This window comes from Rhipicephalus microplus, chromosome 5 (assembly GCF_043290135.1).
Source record: "Rhipicephalus microplus isolate Deutch F79 chromosome 5, USDA_Rmic, whole genome shotgun sequence".
In the NCBI taxonomy this organism is placed as follows: domain Eukaryota; kingdom Metazoa; phylum Arthropoda; class Arachnida; order Ixodida; family Ixodidae; genus Rhipicephalus; species Rhipicephalus microplus.
The window spans coordinates 120,481,533-120,504,389 of NC_134704.1; positions in this window are offsets into that span (position 1 = coordinate 120,481,533).

A 22,857-nucleotide genomic window follows, 5' to 3' on the forward strand; every position below is an offset into this window, starting at 1 on the left:
TCGTCTATGATGTCATTTCACTCAAATCGCTTCATTTGAAAGCCTTTAAATTTGATTGACGCCTTCGACACGTATGGCACCTTTCTAGGTCACACAGCTACGGCACGTTTGTCGCTTAATAAGCAATAAGATGTGCAAAAGCTGAATGCTCGTCCAAAAACTTTCCCCAAACACTTTCGCGAAACTTTGCTGCCATTTTCAGTTAAACTATCAGTGTTTTATTTCATGGTCGCTACGGTCGCTACACTGCGCAGAAAAAAAACGCATGAATCAGAGCAAACTGATAGCAAAAGTGTATCTCAGCAGCTACTCAGAGTGGGAATATTAGAATATACTTAAGCGCAACAAACAGTGCTTCAAATTTGTGATGACCGAAATATCAAAAGAAGACAAGTTTTCAGTCGTTCAAGTTATCATAGACAACAACACTAGTGAGGCAAGTACCCTCACAGTGGAGTGTGATCAAGCTGAGACCCTCCTAGAAGCTACAATATAACAGATTGTTTTTTTAAAGATGATAGTCTTTTTTGGGGACATACCACGCAAGATTTTTGATCTGTCTGTCTGTCTGTACATTTGTCTGTTTGTCCATTTTTGATGCGACGTTAAACGGCAGCAAACAATACCCAAACGCGAACCCCATCTGCAGCGCCCACCAATATCAATCAAGATTTTGCGTTCATACTTGTGCTATTGTCAATTAAAGAAGAAATTATTGCGCATAACTGAGGCACCACAACAACACCTCAATATTTGGTATATGTGTATGTTTACTAGAAAAGGCATACATAAGTAATTATAAGGACCATGGCGCTTAGCACGCTGCGGTGACGATGCAACGCTTGCATCGGCTTTGCTAAGACGACACGGTGGTGACACCTACCCGTTGCCTTGCTTTCTACACCTTATCGCCTGCGAGACAGCCGTGCGCTTCGTTTTCAAAGGTACCTGCCAGATAGCGCTCATGTATCACGTGTAACGTGGCTTTATGCGCTCGTTTGCCTCTGCAGCACGCTCGAAGCACTCGAACGCAGCGCCTCCGGAATACCATTCACCAATTTTCTGGCGCAGAACATCGAATAAACGTTTTTTTCCCTTTCTCCAAACGCAAGTCTAACGTCTTTCGATGACATATGCAGTGTAACATGTATATACGGGGCCATTTCTTTTTTTAGAGTTTACACGTAGCTCAAGCAGTCAGTCGTGTATTGGACATATAAATTATACCTCGGGAACAGCCCTACAACAAGCACGAAATGAAGCGCAGACACACAAAATCAAGTTTTGTTTCGCTGGTGCGGATTATATATTCTCTGAAAAAGGATCGCAACGAGAGATCTTTCAGCATGATATCAGTAGCGCTACTGAAGAAGGAACATTATTATTTGGAGAGTTGAATGCAGTCTTCATGCATCGGCTGGTCATCAAATTTTCTTCGTTTTTCCTTGAACTCATATTTCTATTAAAGGCCCGTGTGCTCAGATTGGGGTTCACGTTAAAGAACCCCAGGTGGTCAAAATTTCCGGAGCCCTCCACTACGGCGTCTCTCATAATCATATGGTGGTTTTGGGACGTTAAACCCCACACATCAATCAATCCATATTTCTTTGCGGTGAAATAAGACTCGTTGTTGTCAGTCAGCCCTTGCTCTTGTTTCTTCTTTCGACGTTCCGTTGTAGTGTTCTTTATCCGATGTCTCGCATATGGCAACAAGTCAACGTTAACACTCAATGTTGAATTTAGCACCTTTATTCATGGCACGTGTGCTCCAATTGATTCAGAGATATTCTGACAAAACTAAAATAGCTATGCAGTATGCATGCGGATTTCCGAAAAAAAGCTGTAACGGTTACAAAAAGCCCTTAACTATAGAAATACACTTGGTAGAATGCATCTACAGTGAGAAAGATACAAGAAAGACAGAGAGGTTAATCAGAGTGTAGGTGTAGGTTAATCAGAGTGTAGGTGTTAGTTTTACTTGCTGGAAATATGTTGTACACGGGTACAAATAGGCGCACAAAAAGCCTACGTTTTCACCTTTCCCTTGCTTCATCTATGGTTGGGCTACAATAAGTAACCCACCGCACTGGCTATACAATTGCAACTTCACGCTTTCATTTTCAACGTCTGGCTGGACTAAATACCGCCTTACTTTACGGTGTGATGTGTAAAGCTCACAGGAACTGCGACTTGGGCCCATTGGTGTATAGTAGGGGGGCCAAAAGATCGATAACAAAGCAGCCAAAAAGTATGGACGTGAAGCACACACGCAAATAACGTGCAAATTATGTGCTCCCATTCTCTCTCTCTCTCTCTCTCTCTCTCTCTCTTGGAGTGTGTGTGTGTTCCCGAGTTCTTGTGTTGGTGTCTCGTTAACTCTTCTCTTGATAGTCTTGCCTCATCTGCTGGTATAAAATAGGTTGTGTCCGAATAGCATCTTTTTGTACGCGATCACCTGCATACCTAGAACTCGCTTTTTTACTAATTATGAAGATATATTACACACATTTCGCTATGCCTGAATTTCTATTCCTATAGTCTAGGAAAGCCCAATGAATTATGCTTGTATCCACGAGAGATTCAAGAAATGGCGAGACTTGTTATTAATGCAGTGGCACATGCTCTGTCCTGCCACCCTCTAATATAAACCAACTGGAGCGAAAACTTCATGCAATGAGACTCTATGCACGGAGAATAATTTTCTAAACAAAGGAAGTAGTATGGACTTTACTTGCAAAATTATAAACTTCACTGTACCAATCAAATGCAGAACGACTGGAGAATGAATTCTGTTCCAAGATACCATAAAAAGTGCGTATAGCGGAACCTTAGGAACTTTATGTGTTTCACCTTAGGGCACAATCTTCAAGCGCACCGCGTTTATACTTCGATATGACTGTTCAGTGCACCTCATTAAAAAGATAGAATACCGGCGTAAAGGAAAGGAAGTAAAAGGGAAAATGCGGGTCGTTTTACGAAATCTCGAAATATGAGACGGAAAGATTTCTTGTGACAAGGAACACAATTTGGCCGTGGCCTAAAAACTTTCACCATGCATCCCGTTCAAACTTGTTCAAGCACATATTTGATAGAATAGCGGCATTGTGCATGTAGCATGTTGCAGCAGCAGCCCGTAAGATGAAATGCGAGTGACCAAGATTCAGTTCTTAGAACGCTTCTGATTGTTACTCGTGCATATACCTTGTTATTTTCATCTGTGTCGTTCTGTTCCTCTCATGATCTCTTTTAAATTTCGCCCTATGGGCCTTCCATTCCTCCAAACGAGCTGCCAGACTCGTTTTAAAATAACTTCCTTGCGGCACCGCTTGTGCTTCTTGAATTTTCTTCGCGTTTATCTCAGGTTCACGTAAGAGAAAAGCCTGAAATATTCAAACGCATTTGTCTCTTTCTCTCATTTTTGCCTATCATGAACAGCGGTCATCTCAGGTTTCTTGCAAGGAACAGTTATGTGCCCGTTAGAGCTTGCAGTTTTCTTTTTAATCTCTTGTGCAACGAAGCAGATCTTTCTCGTTCTATTAGTAAAAGAACACGGACTGAAAAATTTATTTGAAGCCCTCTTCCATCTGCGCCCCTTGGAAGAACGACAACCTTTTCGCTTAAGCTATCTTCACTTCTTTTAATTTTCAGGCCCAGCTTCAGGGTCTCTACTGACAAACATACATTTCTCACTCTATTCACTTGACGATATCCTATACCGTCTTCAATGTCTCAGACGTAGCATTGTCGGATTTCATCACTCTTTCAAACGAAATTACTCCATGCTGGCGACAAACGCCAAACTGCATGATCTGTTGCTTGTTGTTTCGGGAATGCGCTTGCGTACAAGTACTAGTTACACCTCAGGCGGTAGCTTATATCTACCAAAGGACGGCAGGAGCAGAGACTTAACCATGTAATGCCCGCTGTATCATATTTGGTACAGTGAATATAATACCTGAACAAAGCTACTATTGGTGTAGTGATAAGCAGCTATTGCTGACTTAACATGGTATAAAAAGTTGCATATTATGCAATATTAACTAATTATTCAAATATCTTAATAATTAGGTTATGTGCCAAACATAATTTCGTATTTTTCATAAAACGAACTGTACAAAGAGAGAAAAAGCAGAGTTTTCTCGCAAGTTTTCACAAGCAATAACCGTTTGTGCGCATTTTAATGTTAAATGCAAGAATGTGGGCAATTTCAATTTGAGAGTATTAAGATGAACTGACATTGGCAGTGTGGGTCCAACTAATCCAGTCGGAAAGTATTAGGTTGTCAGTATGAATCGAACACAGCTATTCTGTATAAAAATCAGATATTCTACTGCACAGCCACGAAAGGTCTTGGAAATGCTTTGGAAATGAGCGTACGAAGGCGTAATGTTGGTGAAAGGTCAATTGTTGTTGCAGTGCTGCATATCTAATTTATAGACATTTCATATGTTCTCGTATAAAACAGGTGGTACGTTTGATTAGCGTCTCTTTAATACTTAGGCGCCATCCACCAAATTAGTTTATGAAGCATTAGTCCTTCCTGCTATCCTCGCAAGCACAAACACAACATATCAGCTTATGCCTTCTGGTGTTATTAATGCCCCAGTTACTTTTGCCATCGTTACACAGCTGTAAACGGGTTATGGAAAGCAAGTGCGAGGGTTCAACATGTGTGAATGTATTATATTTGGACATACTATTATCGTTATTCTGTAACGATTCGCGCAGTAAACAAATTGCACCACTATCTCCTTCCCTCCCGACTTCTTCTAACATCTCATAACATCTCATAACATCTCATAACATCAATTCCTATCGTACGTGGAATCTGCCGGATTTTTTTTTTTTGTCCTGAAAAATGCTGTAAAGGCAATGCGCCATTTTTGTACTGTGTAATGAAGGAACAACAATGTTTTCAAATTGTTTTCTCGTCTTGAACCTATATTTGTAGACTTCGAGGTTAATGGCCATTCAATTTCACACTCGTATAAGATGCAGAAGATAATAAATGTGTGCACTTATTCTCCTATTTGATGGAGCAGATAATAAATGTGTATTTGTGATGCGAGGTTTTGTTTTGTTTACCGACTTCCATTGCATCGTATGCTCTGTAGCCCCCCCCCCCAGCCCGTCAAAAAAAAAACCCTTGAATTGCAACTTTGAATGTATTAGACGACCTAGTGCGATCACTCACAGTGCACAATACATTGGACAACATTTTGCGGCAAAGTGACATCACGTAGAGAATGACAATGTGACTCTGGTAGAGAACGTGACAGTTACCCAGATGACATCCCTTTTATTCATGTGTTTAAGATTTTAAGTTTAGGCACTCGTCGTGTTTTTTAGCTGTGAACCAACGAAGGCTTCACTCATACCAAAATTTCTCCGACATGAACTTTTTAACGCTATCACGTTCAAATCTTCACCAATAGCGTAGAGCGAGTTATCCCATAAAAATAGATGGAGAAGTCATTCGGTTTTGGGCCTATTGATAAATACACAACGTTAGATCATTAAGAGTGTCGCCAAAAGTTATTGTTTAGTACCATGAAATGAATGAGTTTTACAGGAAATTTATGACGCTTGCTCTTGAATCATATAGGTAAGTGTATCGTACTGCCTTTACCCATTCCTGTAATATTAGCTATCAAAGATGTTTTAGAAAGTCGTAGAAATAATAAATATACTTCATTCAGACATTAGGCCAATGTTAACTTCTGTATATCTTTTTTCTTGTGAAACGGGCCCTTTTATTGTCCTTGATATTTCCCTAAATAATTGAAGCTTATGTTGGCGCCGTGCTTTATCACGCTGTAACACTTGTTTGTTTTGCTTTACGCTCCACCCATCGTTGATTTTGTTGGTATTGCCTTCGGTAGTTCAAGTTATTGATCACTGGTATGTAGACCAAAGCGTCTTATAAATATTCATGTTCATTACTATACAGCGCTGAAAAAAATGTACCATAACAAGTAAAAAGAGAAAAAGAAGGCATAAGTTGGCGTTGTTGTATCTGAAATATTGCAAAAAAAAACCATATAACTTGCGGAACACTCATACTTACGTCTTCACGTTGGTGACATTATGATACCAGTACGTTGTCGAAGCGTACTTGAGCTATACGACGTATACATGCATACACGCACATAGGAAAGAGAGCAAAAGGATCGGCAAATTAAAATTTTGGCTAATATCATTGACGTAATAGAGATAGAAGCATTATAACGTTATAAACAACGAAAAATAAAACAAGAAAGTGGACTTGTTATCACATATCAAAGCGCGCAAGTAGCCTTGAGCACTGAAACTGCGCCTCGTCCACTCTGCTGGAGCAAAGTACGTGGCATCGCTAGGACAAGGTGGAATTGCTGTAACTTGGCGTAGAAGACGACGCATGCACAGTGAGATGAGTGGTCACGTGCACGTAGGAGCGCAGCTCTTCTTCTCGAACGGCCGATTTGTCGCCTATGTAGTAGAGCAACGCGTAGGCAATGGTGAGAAACCCTGTGCCAAGGAAGTCGCCGCAGCCCGTCAGGCAGGGGATGGCCGCATTGTCCGGGTCGACGCCCCAGTTCCACGGGTGGTACACGATGAGGCGCGCGAGGTACAGCAATACCAGCACCTTCGTAATTCGAGTAAGTGTTGGTTGCTCCGGCATAATAATACTAGTTGCAGTCGCACGTGTCAAAGCCCCCACATAATTATTAGGCATGTCGTAATAGAGAGCTTCAGAAATTCCGACACCGCCACACGCCAAGGTGGACTAGTCGCTAGGGCACTCGGCTGCTGACTCGCAGGTCATAGGATTGAATCCCGATTCCGGTGCCTGCATTTTTGATGGAAGCGAAAGTTCTGTAGGCCTGTGTGCTCAGGTTTGGGTGCACGCTAAAGAACCTCAGGTGGTTTAAATTTCCGGAGCCATCTACTACGGCACCTTTCAAGTACATATGGTGGTTTGGGGCAATCAATCCGACATATTATGATCATGTGATCAAATCCCAGCCCCAGTGGCCGTAATTCGACGGACGTCCATGTGCTTGAGGCCCATGTTTGAGGCCCATGTGCTTTGATTCAGGGGAACGTTCAAGAACGTCAGGTAGTAGAAACTTTCGGAGCCATGCTCTATGGTCTCTCGCATATTCATACAGTGTTTTTGGGATGTTAAGCCCAAACAATTATATTGTGGCTAATTTAAGTAACGAGTACCGGCACCTGTTTTGTCACACCACCAACACTTTCGCCTGTCGCAGACATTGCTGAATGTTTCACACCTACATCAGTCGACGACGAGCTTCGACCGACATTAAGTGACGTGACTTCGTTACTTGCCAGAGTTGATGTCAACTTAACCCTTTCGGAACAGCAACAGACAGAATTACGTGAACTGCTATACAAAGTTAAAAAGTGCTTAGCATCCAACTCAAAGGTTCGTCAAACACTGATCCCCAAACACTGAATAATTGCGTATACCAACGCCTCACCCATAAAACAACACCCTTACTGCGTTTTGGCAAAGGAACGTGAAGTGATAAACGCTCACGTTGAAGAGACGCTGCAAGAGGACGTTATCCAAATATGCAAGAGTGCTATAGTGATCTCCGGTTGTTCTCGTAAAGAAGATAGATGAATCACTGCGCTTCCGCATTGACTACAGAAAACTACAGCGTGACTGAAAAAAAAGTCTATCTGCTGCCCCGCATCGATGATTCCCTCGACTGACTGCGGTAGGCTAATTATTTTTTCATCGATATACTTGAAAAGTGGCTACTGGCAGATCGAAGTCAATGAAGGACAACATGAAAAAACCACCTTCGCTACATCGGATGGCCTATATGATTTCAAAGTGCTTCCTTTCGGCCCCTGTTCTGTACCTGCAACATTCCAAAAAATTATGGACACTGTTTTTGCCGGTCTAACGTGGCACACGTGCCTACTTTATCTGGATTAAGGTTTCGTGCTTTCTGCGACCTTTTAGGAGCACATGAAGCGTCTGCAGGCAGTGCTGGAAGCGCTTCGCTCTGATAAGCTGCAGTTGAAGCCAAAAAAGTGCCACTTCCATAATAAAAAATTGACGTTTCTTGGCCATGTCGTCAGTGTGGACGGTCTTTGACCAGACCCTGACGAAAGCTCCGCCATGACCTCGTTCCCTGTTCCACGTGATAAGAAGGCAGCAAGTCAGTTTCTAGGGGTCTGTGCGTATTATCGCCGCTTTATAGCCAATTTTTCTAGGATTTCTGAACCACTCATTCGACTCCTTCGTGAAGACGTGTACTTTGTCTGGGAGGAAGAACAGGACGCAGCTTTCTCTGATCTACGGGAGCATTTGCAGACACCACCAATTTTCGCTCACTTTGACTAAGATGCTGATACTGAGATTCACATTGACTCCAGTAACATGAGTCTTGGTGTTGACCTCGTCCAACTACAAAAGGGGACAGAGCAAGTGATCACACTCTTTCCCGCGCCGACGTATACTACTCCACGTCAAAAAAAGGGTGCCTTGCTGTTGTATAAGCCACGATGAAATTTAGGCCTTACCATCATGGACGCCTCTTCAAGGTAGTGAACGACCATCATTCGTTGTGCTCGTTAGCCATCCTACGGAACCCATGCGGGCGACTGGCACGATGGCGTCTTCGTCTGCCGAATTTCGATTTTACGATCACTTTCAAATGATGCTGCAAGCAAGAAGGTGCCGATTCGTTGTCCCACGCACCTGTCGAAGTTTGTGGCCCACGACAAAGAAGACGACGGTGGTTACTACACTACCCTTACTACAACCGACCTGATTACACGACAGCGCGCCGGCGACGAAATACGCGCAGTTATCGAAAACTTGAAAGACGTAACTGTTCCATACCTCATTGTATTTCTTGAAGTCTGTCGTCATTCTGCCTGCGAGATGGGGCCCTGTACAAGAAAAACTCCTACGGCTATGAGAGAACTTATCTTCTAGTCCTGCCAACTGACATGTGTGACGACATCCTTCTCGCCTGCCACTATGAGCCCACATCTGGTCACTTGGGTTCCTCTCGAACTTTTGCTCGACAAGCGTACTACTGGCCTAAGCTTTACGCATCCGTTAAATGATACGAGAAAATCTGCCGCGATGGTGAACGCCCCGAATTCCCGCCGCTGAAGCCCGTGGGGCTTCTTCAACCAATCGAACCACCTAGGGTGCCATTCGATCAAATAAGAATAGATTTACGTGAGCCATGTCCGCTGACATCTGCCGGCAACAAGTGTATCATAGCAGCCACAGACTGTTTGACGAAGTACGCTGAAACAAAGGCACTACAACGCGCTACAGCAGAAGCGTAGTAAAAAGGGGCATGCGTGGGCTTCATAGCCTTGGCTGTGCTGACACAGAAAGTTGTCGCAGAGTATAGTGAACACTCTTTCAACCCGCTTATCTGCGATAGAGGAGACACCAGAAAGCTAGCTGCTTCGCCCGCCGGAAGATTCGCCTCAGTGATTCGGCCTAACTCGGGCGTTGATTGGCGTTGCGAGGGTTAGCACAGCCAATCGCGTTCGTGAATAGCGACGTCGCGCCTGCAACGCCGACAAGACGAGGGCCAGGGAAGCTGAATTCAAGCGTCGGAAGTGGTAGATCAGCGACAACAGTGCGAGAATAGAGGAGGTGTGCTGGTAACACCGACGAGACGAAAGCCAAGCAAGCGACGTGCAGGCGCCTTCAACACGTCGGCAACACCGATGAGACGCGAGTCAAGAAAGCCAAGTGGAAGCACTGACAGCGAAGACCAACGCTGAGGAATCCTTGACGTCGTCGTCATTTGACAACGTCTCGAAAGCGTCACGCGCCCTCCACTGAAGCACTCACCCGCAACTGCTGGGTTCCGCCGGGCGAACAGGAGGCGACGTGTGAAAACAATCAGGACCTTCTCAAAGACACTACTGGTCCGAGTGCGTTGCCGTGCGCATCGGTGACGTCTCAATCCTCGTGCTCTACGTCACTCCCAACCTGCCGAAGTAGTAGTTTCTGCACTGTCTGGAGGAGATGCTGACTGATTGAAGCGAGGCGTGCTGATGTGCGCCTCCTATATTCGCAGGAGACTTCAACGTTTTCGTCAGTAGAGGAAGACGAGAATGGCTCGTCGATTACATGCTAGACGTGCACTCGCTGAAGTGCATGTCGGCGGAACGGAAATTACCCGCCACGATAAAAAGGAATGCGTATCGATCTGGCCTTACCCAACTTCGACGCAGAATGTCTGCAGGAACCTCTCAGCGTGCACTTCACCGATCACAAGGCGGCGATCATCAAGGCGAAACGCGCGCCCGCTCCGGGTCAGCACCCGTGTCCACTGTGAACAAACGACTAGCCTTACGTTAGCCATTGCTTGAAACGAATCTTCTAGCACTCACCGCAGCACCCACGTTAGCTCCTTTCAATCCGTCACGCCACATGTGCGCAGCGCTTATGCTTCGCACCCCTTCAGGATTCTGTTCGGGGAGGTGGTTCAAATTTTTTCATTATTATAAATTCGAATCCCTTGCGCTTCTTCAACGTCCACCTAGAAATAAAATCATTGGCCTATAGCTTTCCCACCTCCATCGGAAATGGCGCCGGTGCAGAGGGGATAGGATTCCGAGACCTCCTGCTGACACTCGAACACCATAATTATTAGACCACCACGGCGGGACTCAGATAGGACAGATGCTATTACGTAAAGTGGCTAAACAGTCTCTAAAACGATTTGTTGGCCGATTGGTGTAGTTAGTTAGGAGCAATAACGTCGACTTATAATTTATACCTGCATTTAAGAATTTCCCCCTATATTCTTCCAGCATTTCCTGTCGACCTTTTCATTGCAATGAGTTTCCAGAGTAACCGTGGCTCTCGCAGCATTTTAGGTACCGCTACTTCAATAAAAACGACTTGATTCCGTAATACATTGCAGAGAGTGGCGTTCGTCCGAAAATGGCCCCTTGCTCATGCTTGTCTCAACCTACCTCTGTACCTTCTTGTTGCCATTTTGACGTTTACAGTGCTTTCAATTCGCCATACTGCACCCTAATTCAGAGCTCTTACTTTACATACCTTCCTGAAGGGGCTTTGAAGGCTGAAGGCCGAACATAATAAGGATAGCCTCGGGGAAATTTCGAACGGCTAGAAAACAACGTGCTTAGATGAAGAAATTCTAGGTTACCTCATAGAGTATATGATCCGGATACTTTGAATTTGAAAAGGATGGATGTGACTAGCGAGTATTTTTTTGTTCGTTTCGCCTTTCCTTTTATTCTGCTTGTGAAGTGTTGCATGCAATATGTCTGTTAAAGCGTCTACTAGGAGGCATCCGCGTCGCCTTTCGCACTCATATGATTTCGGAACATGGAACCTCTCAAAGGACAACAACAAAAATAGTGATATAATAATAAATAATAATATTATAAATATAACAAATTAGGTAATAACAATAACATTATTAGTAATGAACTGACTGGTGATAAACTGACAGCCAAAGTGAATCCCCACATCCGTCATCCCTCGTGTGTACGCCTCAGCCTAGGTTTAAAGCGCCATGATGACCAGTGGGCAGTTACAGAACTTCACCGTGACTTCTTGTTTAAGGACAAAAAGCACCAAGTCTGCGCGGGCCATGCAGCACTGTCACCGCGAATGCAGGAAGAGCGGCATTTGTGGAGGCTTTTTTTATTTATGCATTGTGTAACTGCTATGAGCACACATGCAGGGTAGCGATTATGCCATAATTAACAATTATTTGTGGTAAAAAGGCATCCACTATGCAATTGTTCGTCATAACGCAATTGGCATTGTGTGATGCCCGGTTGTTCCTTTGCTGTTCTGGAGCACTTTATTACTTATATTAACGCGATTCCTTTCTCAACATGAAAGTTGCTTAGTGTTAATCTGAAATGAAGTTTTACGCACGAGGTTTCAAGCACCGGTGTTGCTTAGTGTTAAAATACTGGGCTGGCAGGCAGGGGACCCGGCTACGAATCCCAGTCGGGCCTCGCACTTTTTGTTTACTTCGCTTGTTTCTTTTTCACCCCAACGCGCGATTGCGAATACGGACACCGGCGACGGACAATTACGGCACGAAGGCCCTTGTGCTCTCATAATATCTTTCTCTGTATTACATTAGTAACTGTCTGAAAACATAAAATTTACTAACAAAGTTTATGTATAGCTTCAGAGGCCATTACCCCAGGAAATACTGAACTGAAAATTACGAACACAGAATGTACCAATATAGTCATGCAAAAAAAAACATCCAGCTGCGCATGGGAAGTAGTTATATGAAACTCAATCAGCTAACATGGGAAAGCGGACACAACCATTCACCTTTTAGCGCCCTAAAGTGCGTTTGCGAGTTTCTCATACAGATGGTGCCAACGACTCATGGAGGGTCAAAGTGAGTCAAAGCCGGTACATTATATAGGTGACAGCCACATTATATATTGGCAGCCTGGTACATTATATAGGTGAATAAAGATAAAAAAATAACACGGGAAACAATGGGTTCATTCGCACGTGTGCTTTGAAGAACAAAACTAAGGGGCAATAAGCGTTAGTCCAGCGTTCTTTAGGTTCACCAGACGAGTTAGCACGAGTTAAACCAAAAAAAGAAACATACAAAAGATATTCTAGCTAGACAAAATAATTGCTTCCTACTGAAGGTGGGATTCAAATTGCGAGAATTAGTCTTTCGTCACCTTTTTCCGGGCTTTTTGTTCCGATCCACTAGAGTTAATTTTAGGAAAGAAAAAATTTCGTACGTGTCGCGAACGGTGTTACAGCTAGTGAGTTACTCTGTCTGGTATCGTTATCTGACAAATATAGAATGTGTGACGTGTCGATCTTGTATTGACCTTTCCTTATTCGGAAGAAAGAATTTTAAATGGCATACAGGAGAAGAAAGAATTACGTAATTGAACCAGCTTTAGCGAGCCGACCTGTTTTGAAGCCACCAGTGTCGGCCCAACATGTGACATTTCACTCCAAGATCAAGTCCGCAATGATCCTTGCCGATACTGCGGCGCGCTGCGGAGTATGGCACGAAGCAGATTTCATTTTAAATCCTTTTGTTCGGTGCAGACCAGCCACCTCACGCAAGAGGTTCAGGAACGAAACGCCACCGAGGCCACTGAAACCCAGCGCACGCTCTGACATTTCGATCATATGTTGGACCGACACAGTGGGCTTCACTCGTGTGATGATGCACCCTACCTTTTTCTTTCTTCCTCCAGGCCCAGCCGAGACCACAGCTGCAGCCATGAAATAAGGTGTCCAATGCTCAACGATTTGAACTAAAACAGCTGTTGTCCTCCTGTCTACTTTATGGGGTGTATTTGTGCGTCAACACCTGGGAGTGTTTGTCAGCGCTGCTCGTAGCCCTGATGGTCGCGTGCGGAATGCTCATGTTTTTCCTCCTGTGTCTAAACGAGAAGTGAATTCTTCGCGTTTCGTAATTACGCAACATCATCGGTGGGGACCCACCTGCCCTAGCGATGCACCACAGTAGGCTGCGAAGAAAGTGATGGTCATGGAGACCTTGCCGAAGCGCAGAATCCTGGAGAGCACAGCGAACAGCGTCTGGCAGGGCACCACGACGCCGACGAGCACGTAGGCCACGTCGGCCATCTCCCCACCCTGGTAGTACATATGTAGGGGCCCCACGCAGACGTGTTCCCCGAACGGTATGTCTCCCAGTGGTGTCACCCGGTTCAGGTAACTGGACAAGCTGCAGCCAAAGACGGCCGCCAGGTTGCCGCCCAGCGCTGCAATTGGTTACCGTCAGGCACAACAAGCAGAGTATTTCATGGTTGGTTCGATCGTGATTCGAAACGAACTTCTTACACGTAAATGTTTTATGCTGGGGTACACCACCACTCCACTCATGCCTTTCCATAGTGGGTAACACGTTGTAAAATATACACGCACAGATGACCAAGAAAAATTTAAAGAAAAGAACAAATTGTTCAGTCACCACTAGTCACACCTATGACACCTATATATAGCGCCGCAGCATGCGGAGTGAAGCGACTCTAACACAGAACGCACATTAATTAGCGCACTAATGGTGAGCTATTTATGTACGTTATTTTCTGTTCACGGTGATCATAGCTCGGTGGCACTTCAGCGTGTTCACATTTAATAACTGGCGAGATAGCGAGAAGTGTGCGCTTTAGATATAACTTTAGAAGTCATCGCTCTTCCTCTGAATGTGTTCTCACTGTCCGCACAAGTGAGCACGCCTCTGCAAGACGTTAATTGCCGCCCGTGCGGGTCTGCCCTTGATGCGGGTGGTTTCAACGTTTCACAGCTAGTTTGTTTGTAAGTTACGGAGAGCACAAATGCCGATTCACTCACTGCAGTGGCCGACTTTACGAAAGGAGTGCACTGCTGAAAAATTAAGAAGCAACAATTGTGAGAGCTGCTGATTCTTACTGGCCCCGTGTATACTTGAGCGTTCATTTCGTGCGCGTTCCTTTGTGTCTGAGCAGCCCGCTATTAGTGAGAAGTTAGTACACAGTTCTTAGTTGGCGCTCGTCCTGTTGTATGTCCGTTTCATGCGCCTGTTCTGCTTAAGCAACGCGCGGCAATTTCGAGCTATATGCCGTTCTTCAAGATAACTTAAATAAGTTACTGCCGCCTTCATTCCTTCACCGTTGTTAGAATGCGCAGTAAATGTTCAAATACCTCTGTCAAGATACGTTTACCTTTCAGGTAAAAGCCTATTCTATGAAGGAAGGAATAGCCAATGCCTCCTTCTTTTCCTTTATAGCCAGTGCAAATGCGCACTCCTCAACGAAAGCCATCGGTCCACCTTAGTTCGGGGAATGGTCGTGATGTGTCGCCACATGTGGAGCTGCTTGCGCCACACGCGCGTTCGAGCACTTTCCGTCGTTGGTATATTGAACACATTTGTCTCAAATATTATACCTATGTCAGATTTTTTTTCCTTCGTGCACCTTGGTTTGTGGTTCAAAGCCTTGCCGATGCCACCTCACGGTTCTCTTGAAGTCAGTGCATGAAGTAGTGTCGTAATGATGCTTCCCCATTGTTCGCTTACATAGCGCTACGAACGCTGACATGCTATCACAGAACAACGTAGCATTTACAGAGGCAGCGTGAGCGCCAACATTGTGAACACCAGGAATGTGAGACACCACTCACGGATCTGTACACAACCGAGCAAAACAATACTTCGTACGATTTGCGTCATGAGGCTCTACATGATAGGCTATTTCCCTGCATACCCGCATAGCACAGGCCAAAGCTAGGCGATGGGCAAGAGCTGAAAATGGCAACGAACGGCAAGATCTGGCACATCTGGCTGGCATATCGTAAAAATAGGAAAGGCAATACATAAGCGCTATTTATTTGTTTATTTATTTACTTCACTCTCAAGTTATCACTGATAGAGACTATCAATTGAAGCCCTGAACCTATGATGCAGCCGTGTATACAGCTGAGAGGTAGCTGTTTAAAGCCATCGCGTAGAACGGGGTGGATTCCAGTGTTGAAATAGCCTGACTCACCATTTACTGAAGACAGGTGCAGGGCGATTGGCGGATAAGCGAAGAATGCGTAATCTAGGATGTAGCCACCGAAGCTGCAAAAAAGCATGCACAATTAAAGTTGCTAGCAACTTGTATATAGGAGCTTTCGAACGAAGAGCTTTACAAATTGTCGGGTAATTAAACTTGGAGCCTCTTCCAATATTTCACATTGCCATTACGAAATTCTATTCAATTATCCTTAATTACGAGACGGTATTACTGGTGACAAGGAAAATGTTGAATGTCTGAAATTCGGACTCTTTTTAATTTTATTTACTTTCGTTTATTGTGGTTTTGTTGTTGACCCGCTTTGTTTTGTTATTTGAGGGTTTATTTTTTAATAATAATTCTTTTTATTGAATTTCACATCATTGCAGGTAGAAGACACATCATATTGCTACATACAAAACATAAAAAGAAATAGAGAACAAAACAAATTAGAATGATCCCATAAAATGCATTCGCACAGAATAACTCAGAGACTGCTGCAAATGCTTGAACGATATGTTGTATTCAGCACCCCAAAGCCACCATATGATTATTAGACACGATGCAGGGGAGGACTCAGAAAATGTCGACCACCTGGGGTTCTTTTACGTGCATAGAAATATCAGCACGTGGGCCTTCAGCATTTTCGCCTCCACCAAAAATGCAGTCACCGCAGTTCGAATTCGATCGCACGACCTGCCGGTGAGCAGTCGAGTTCCCCAGCAACTGGTACAGCGCAACGGGGCCTGCTGACGATGCTATACAATAGCGTTAGTAGACAGAAAAGCAGCAGTAACAGCAGGGAAAGCTGAATTACACGTCAATGACGGGGCGAAATTTCACCTGAATTAACGCAAAAGCTTCAGTGTAACACTCGCTTTCCTAATGAGCAATGGGTGCGTTCTCTGCTCACTTACCTCGAGACCGTGAGTGCGATAATAATTGGCAGCCACCCGACGCGCAGCACTTCCCGGGAGACGGTGTTGCGTCGGGCCAGAACTATCCACATTGGCAGCAGGAGCAGGCACAACGCGATCACCAGCGGCGCCAGATCTGCATATGACCGTCAAGCGCATATTGTATGCAGAAGCGTGGGAGGTTGGGCCAGTCGGTGCAGCCTCGTGGTGCAACCGTGCATGAACAGACGGGAGCGCGAAAGAAATGAAAGTGAGCTGTATTATACGTAGATGAATCAGTAATATTGATACAGCAAGTCTTTTGAAGTTACGCACAACTGATGCGCACAGCTTTTAGTGAATAACTGCTGACCTTTGTTTGCAACACTTTCTTGTCCGCTAACTCTGGCACTTTTAAACAAGTACAATCAACGTCAAGTGGCCCATTCCACCCACAACTTGTTCTGAGCGCACAAAAATCTTAGCATAGAGCAGTCACACTTGTGCCTGAAGCCTAAGCGCATAATAAAACACGTTGCGCCATCAGGCACCATGGTGTCGGTATAGTAAACATTGGGATTAATCGATATCAACTATTTTTATAGCAAGTGGGCCCGTAAGGTAACCGAACACCTGAAGCGCGGCGGCAATTACGTAAGCGTGTGCGCAGTGAACAAGCGTAGTGTAACTTGCACAAGAACGCACATCAGCAGGCTTTTCTTTCACAAGACCTGCCCGTCCCATTGCTGATGAACGTTGGCAGATCCCACGTACAGTGAAAATCGATGATATGCGAAGCATGAATGAGAAAGGTTGGTATGTCACTTTGGAATCAGCACAAAGTTACGAGGTGGAGGTAAATGATGCCGTACATAATTTCCGTGTGATAATTATCATGTTTGGATGTGTAGTTTACCTTTGTCATCTATTCACGTCACAGGATACCAAATTTAGTATTTAGTATATGTGGAGCTAGTGAAACGGTGGCGAGCACGCTATGAGCGCGGCATGTTATCATGCTCCTACATGGCACGCGGGTCAGGATTATTACGCATAGACCAGTCTAATATTTTGTCATCCATTGACGTCACGTAACAGCAAATTTGGTATGTGTGGAGCTAGCAAAATGACCGCGAGCGCATTATGAAGGGCCCAATATACTCCAATGTGGCTTTGACGCACGTGCACGCTGGCAAAGCGACGCTACGTTAGATAAACGCGAGCACTCTATAGTCAGACGCCAGGCGCGACCAGGGCGACCAGCGTCCGTCAGTGCGGTCCGATGGCAACCGGTGTAAACTGCGACATGCCGAGTTTCGCGCCGATGCGTTACCCAAAGAACACTGCGTCTCCCTCTTTTCGTGACGGAGGGATACCGAACACGCTGAAACGCACATGCGTCACAGCGATGCTGCGCGGTGCGTGCCTGCGAGTACATGGCAGCCCCAGTGCCTGGCGTGGCAACGCCAGCGTGACGCGACGAAATGAGGGCCAGCGAGCACACGCACCACTTCACGTCGAATTGTATAGGCGCCTTGACCCTGGCATGTAGTCATGTTTCCACATGACACACATCTCATGATTATTATGTTTGCACCAATCACAGACCTTCGCCATCTATTGGCGTCCCGTAATAGCGAATTTGGTATAAGTGAATCTAATGAAACGGTCGCCAGCACATCTTGACTGTGGCATGTAGTCATGTTTTTACATGACACGCATCTCTTGATTATCATGTTTGCACCAGTCACATACCTTCGCCATCCATTCACGTACCGTAATACGAAATTTGGTGTATGGGACGCTAGCGAAACGGCCGCGAGGGCATCATGAGCATGGCATATAGTTATGTTGTTATATGACACACATGTCATAATTTTCACGTTAGGGTCTGTCGCTTGTAATCGCCATGCAATCATGTCATACCATACAAGTTTTGCAAGAAGCCATGTGAACGAAACCACCGCAAGAGCTGAAGGACGATGAATTGTAAATCACGATATTCATGACATACACGTTATCATTTTCATGTTATGACTAGTCACGTATGTTCTTCATAAAGCCATGTTATGCCATACCAAGTTTGATATCAATACTCGAAACGGCCAGGAGAGGTTAAGGTCGTAGGCGGACATATATATATATATATATATATATATATATATATATATATATATATATTTATATATATATATATATATATATATATATATATATATATATATATACGCTCAAAGTCACCGAAGTTCGCTAAGAAGTGCTTCGCATTTAAAGTGCTCGTGGCAAAGACGCACATGGATGGTACAGCATTAAAGACGAGTAGACACAGAGCAGGAACAGCGTGGTCAGGTCGCCGAACGAAGCCGCGATAGCCGGCGCGATGTTGTCCGGGTTTTTGTCGCACTTGGTGGACAGCACCACGACCGTAGACATCACGAAGCCTGCGTGAAGAAAACAAACAGGAATTCAAAAAGCGCTTCTTCAGAGTACACAACGTCAGCGTGCTATATTTAGTAGGGCAGCATGTAGATGAATGGTCGTAAATGTTTAATTTGCAAACAATATGGTTAAAAAGAGCCTTTGTTGGCATTTCTTTGTTCAAGTTAACAGTTAACTACTAAGCTCAAATGAGTGTACTAAAAAGCAGTGAAGTGGATCTTTATGTCGTGCCTTTGATTTCACCTCACAGCCTTGCGAAGCAATATATCTAAGAAAAGTTTCCTTACAGTTCAACGTTTTTTCTTTCATTTGTTCCGTGATATGAGGTTGTGCTCACAATTTCAAATCCACGTGTCAAGTTTATATTCAGAAAAAAAAACATTCTTATAAAATGGCGTTTGTATATATATATATATATATATATATATATATATATATATATATATATATATATATATATATACATACATATAAGGGAAAGAAGTGTATACCTAAGGGCTCGTTCTTCCGTGTTTTAACACAATATTAATGAGATCTTACAGACAGTAATGCCAAGGAATGTACAGGGGAAGTTATTAGAACCAATGGAATGTAAATAAGAAGAAAGAAAAGTGGATGAAAAAATAACCAGCCGTCGGCAGGAAACGAACCTACGACCTTTGAATAACGCGTTCGATGCTCTAACCACTGAGCTACCACAGCGGCCTTCCCTCCATCCACTTTTTTTGTGTTTTTATGTGAATTTAAAAGTAGGAGTGACAGTCAGCGCCATCTATAAGCCAAACAATGAGTGTGAAAACACTCTTATGCGCATGTTTGGCGTCACGTAGCACGTGAACTTATTGGGAGCTGGCAGCTGATTAATTGTCCCTCTTATACAACCTAAACACACCAAGTCTGCCATTACGAGACCCACGTTCAATGAAATAAGGGAAAGAAGTGTATACCTAGGGGCTCCTTTTTCCGTGTTTTAACACAAAATTAATGAGATCTAACAGACAGTAATGCCAAGGAATGTACAGGGGACGTTATTAGAGCCAATAGAATGTAAATAGGAAGAAAGAAAAGTGTATGAAAAATAACCAGCCGTGGGCAGGAACCCACGGCTGGTTATATATATATATATATATATATATATATATATATATATATATATATATATATATATATATATATATATATATATATATATATATATATATAGGGTGTTTTAGGAAATTGGGTTTTTCTGTAGCAGCAGGCATCCTAAGAAAGAGGGTTGACGCTAATATTTGAAACAGTATTTAGACAATAAAATCCTTTGCTCTTCCACCTAACTGTCTAACTACTGCTGTAGTTAGACAGTTAGGTCAAAAGACAGAATTTAAGCCCTTTATCCAAAAAACCGATGGCGGCATTGAGATTTTACAAGAACGACCTGTAATATTAACTGCAAATAAATGAAAATATCCCCAATCCTGCGGGAAAACCAAAACTGAATCGCGAAAGAGTGAAACCAAAATGAGGGGCCGTTATATCAACCATCTACCGATCCATTGTGTGGGTGTGCGACCTGCATAGTCATTACAAGAGGCCCTTTTTCTGAAATCTCATAGCAGCAATGGGTTCTTCCCATCAAGGACTTCAATTTATCCAGTTCACCTAACTACTTGACTCTGCTAATTGAAAAGGTAAATAAAGTAAGTTTTCTAAGTACTGTTCTTAATTATGTATTCAACCCTTCTAAAATACCTTTGGCTGCAGAGAAGACTGTGAAGGCAATGAGAAAATAGCGTATTTCCTGATCTTTTAACAATATTGGACACATTTTTGAAACGCCCTGCATATATACGCGAAGTAATGCGAGATGAATGGAATCCACTTATTATGTGCACATGAATATTACAAAATATTCACGCACAAATGACAGAACATGGATGATTGACACCTTATTATTTTGAGGAAGCGTGACCGTTTGTGCAGCGAGAAAGCTCACGATATAAAAAGCAAGCGGATTCCTAGGCCTCTGTGTAAAATGTTCAAAATATCAACCTAGTTTGTTAAAATCCGATTGTCGAAATGAATCCTAATACAGTTTTTTGTCCATATAATTCAGCTCCTGTTCTGCCTTCTAGTTTTATTGGTTTTAAACGCCTGCATTATACAATGCTGTGAGCATCAAAATAGAGCACCACAACATGTATGTGCTTCTTCACATGTGTGTTGTCACAACAATATTCCGCATCTCTTGATGCCTAAGAATTCGCTCACTTTTCAACTACTTGTTTATGTTATGTAACACACCATGGCCATTTGTAGTTTCGTTAACTCAATATTTATGTGTGCATTTCTACACTCGTCAACAATATTGTTAAATGTTTCACAATTGCATTACTTTTTTTGTCCCCTGCTCCTGTATGCAATTCTTCGGTGATTGAGGCTATGTGAAACAAATACGCAACTGAGAAAGAGACTGGCGGTGTTGACAGCGGCCAGCGCTCCAGCGTAAAGGATGGAGATGTGGGTAGGCTCCCAGAGACCATCAATTGCCAGGCCTTTCAGGACGGCGAGTGAACATGTCAGGAAGGTTGCCACTGTCGACTGGCACTGTATGTACACATAGATTGACAAAACAAGGTGTAGCTCATTCAGACTCATTAAAAAATGGCAGATCTCACGTACAGAGAGACCGATGATATGCGAAGCACGAATGAGGAAGGTCAATATCTCACTTTAAAACCAACCTAACATTACGAGACGGACGTAAATTATGCCGTACACAATTTCCAAGCCACGATTGCCATATTTAGACGTGTAATTTACTCTTGCCGTCTATTCACATCACGTGATACCGAATTAATGTATATGTAGAGCTAGCTAAACGGCCCTGAGCGCACTATGAGCATCGCATGTAGTCATGTTTTACATGACACGAATGCCATGATTATCATGTTTGGACGTGTCATTTACCTTCGTCGTCTATTCACGTCACGTGATACTAAATTTGGTATATGTGAAGTTAGCGAAACGACTGCGAGCGCACCTCGTGAGGGGAGTGTAGTCATGGCTTTCATGACATGCATATCATTATTTTCAGGTTAGGATGTTCGTCACGCAGTCATGTCATACCATACCAGTTTCGCAATGTGTCATGTGAACGAAGCCACCACAAGAGCAGCAAAAGCATGCAATTTAAATCATTACATTACTAGCAAGATTTTCATGTTATGACTAGTAATTTATGCTCGACATACACTCATAATATTCCATATCAGTTCTGGTATTGATACCATTATTTGAACGGCCAGGAGAGCTAAATGTCGTAGATGAATAGATAGAAAGATAGATAGATAGATAGATAGATAGATAGATAGATAGATAGATAGATAGATAGATAGATAGATAGATAGATAGATAGATAGATAGATAGATAGATAGATAAATGTCACTGAAGTTCACTAAGAAATGCTCCCCATTAAAACAATATTTCTCGTTTAAGGCTAACCAGGACCTGTACTCACAGAATTGTTTCTCGACCGGATTATCTTGAACTCAGGCTCATAGCCAGAACGGAGTATTGTGAGTTTGAATTCGTTGAATAAATTAATGAGTAGTCCAACCTCTGCACGTAAGAAGGCGATTAGTAATGACATCACTTTCCAGCCCGAAGGACGCCAAACGAACAAAATACTAGTCACTGTAGTTATGATTGCATTATTTTCACGCACTGTGTTTGATATGGCGTGAATCTCAGAGGGCGATGCAGTTATGAACACAAGAAACTCAAAGCTACATAGTAGAGTAGGTATCGTGAGTGAAAGCTTGACAACATTGTTTCAGACTATTGTTTATGCAATTGCTTTATGTGGTTGAGGCCTCATGATAAGCGCACAAGTGACACTACGCTGACATCAAGCGTGCTTGGGGAAATAAAGACGAAAGCGCTGGGTTCATGTGGCCTGAACCTTTTACTTCAGTTGTCAGTTGCTGCTCCCCATGTAAC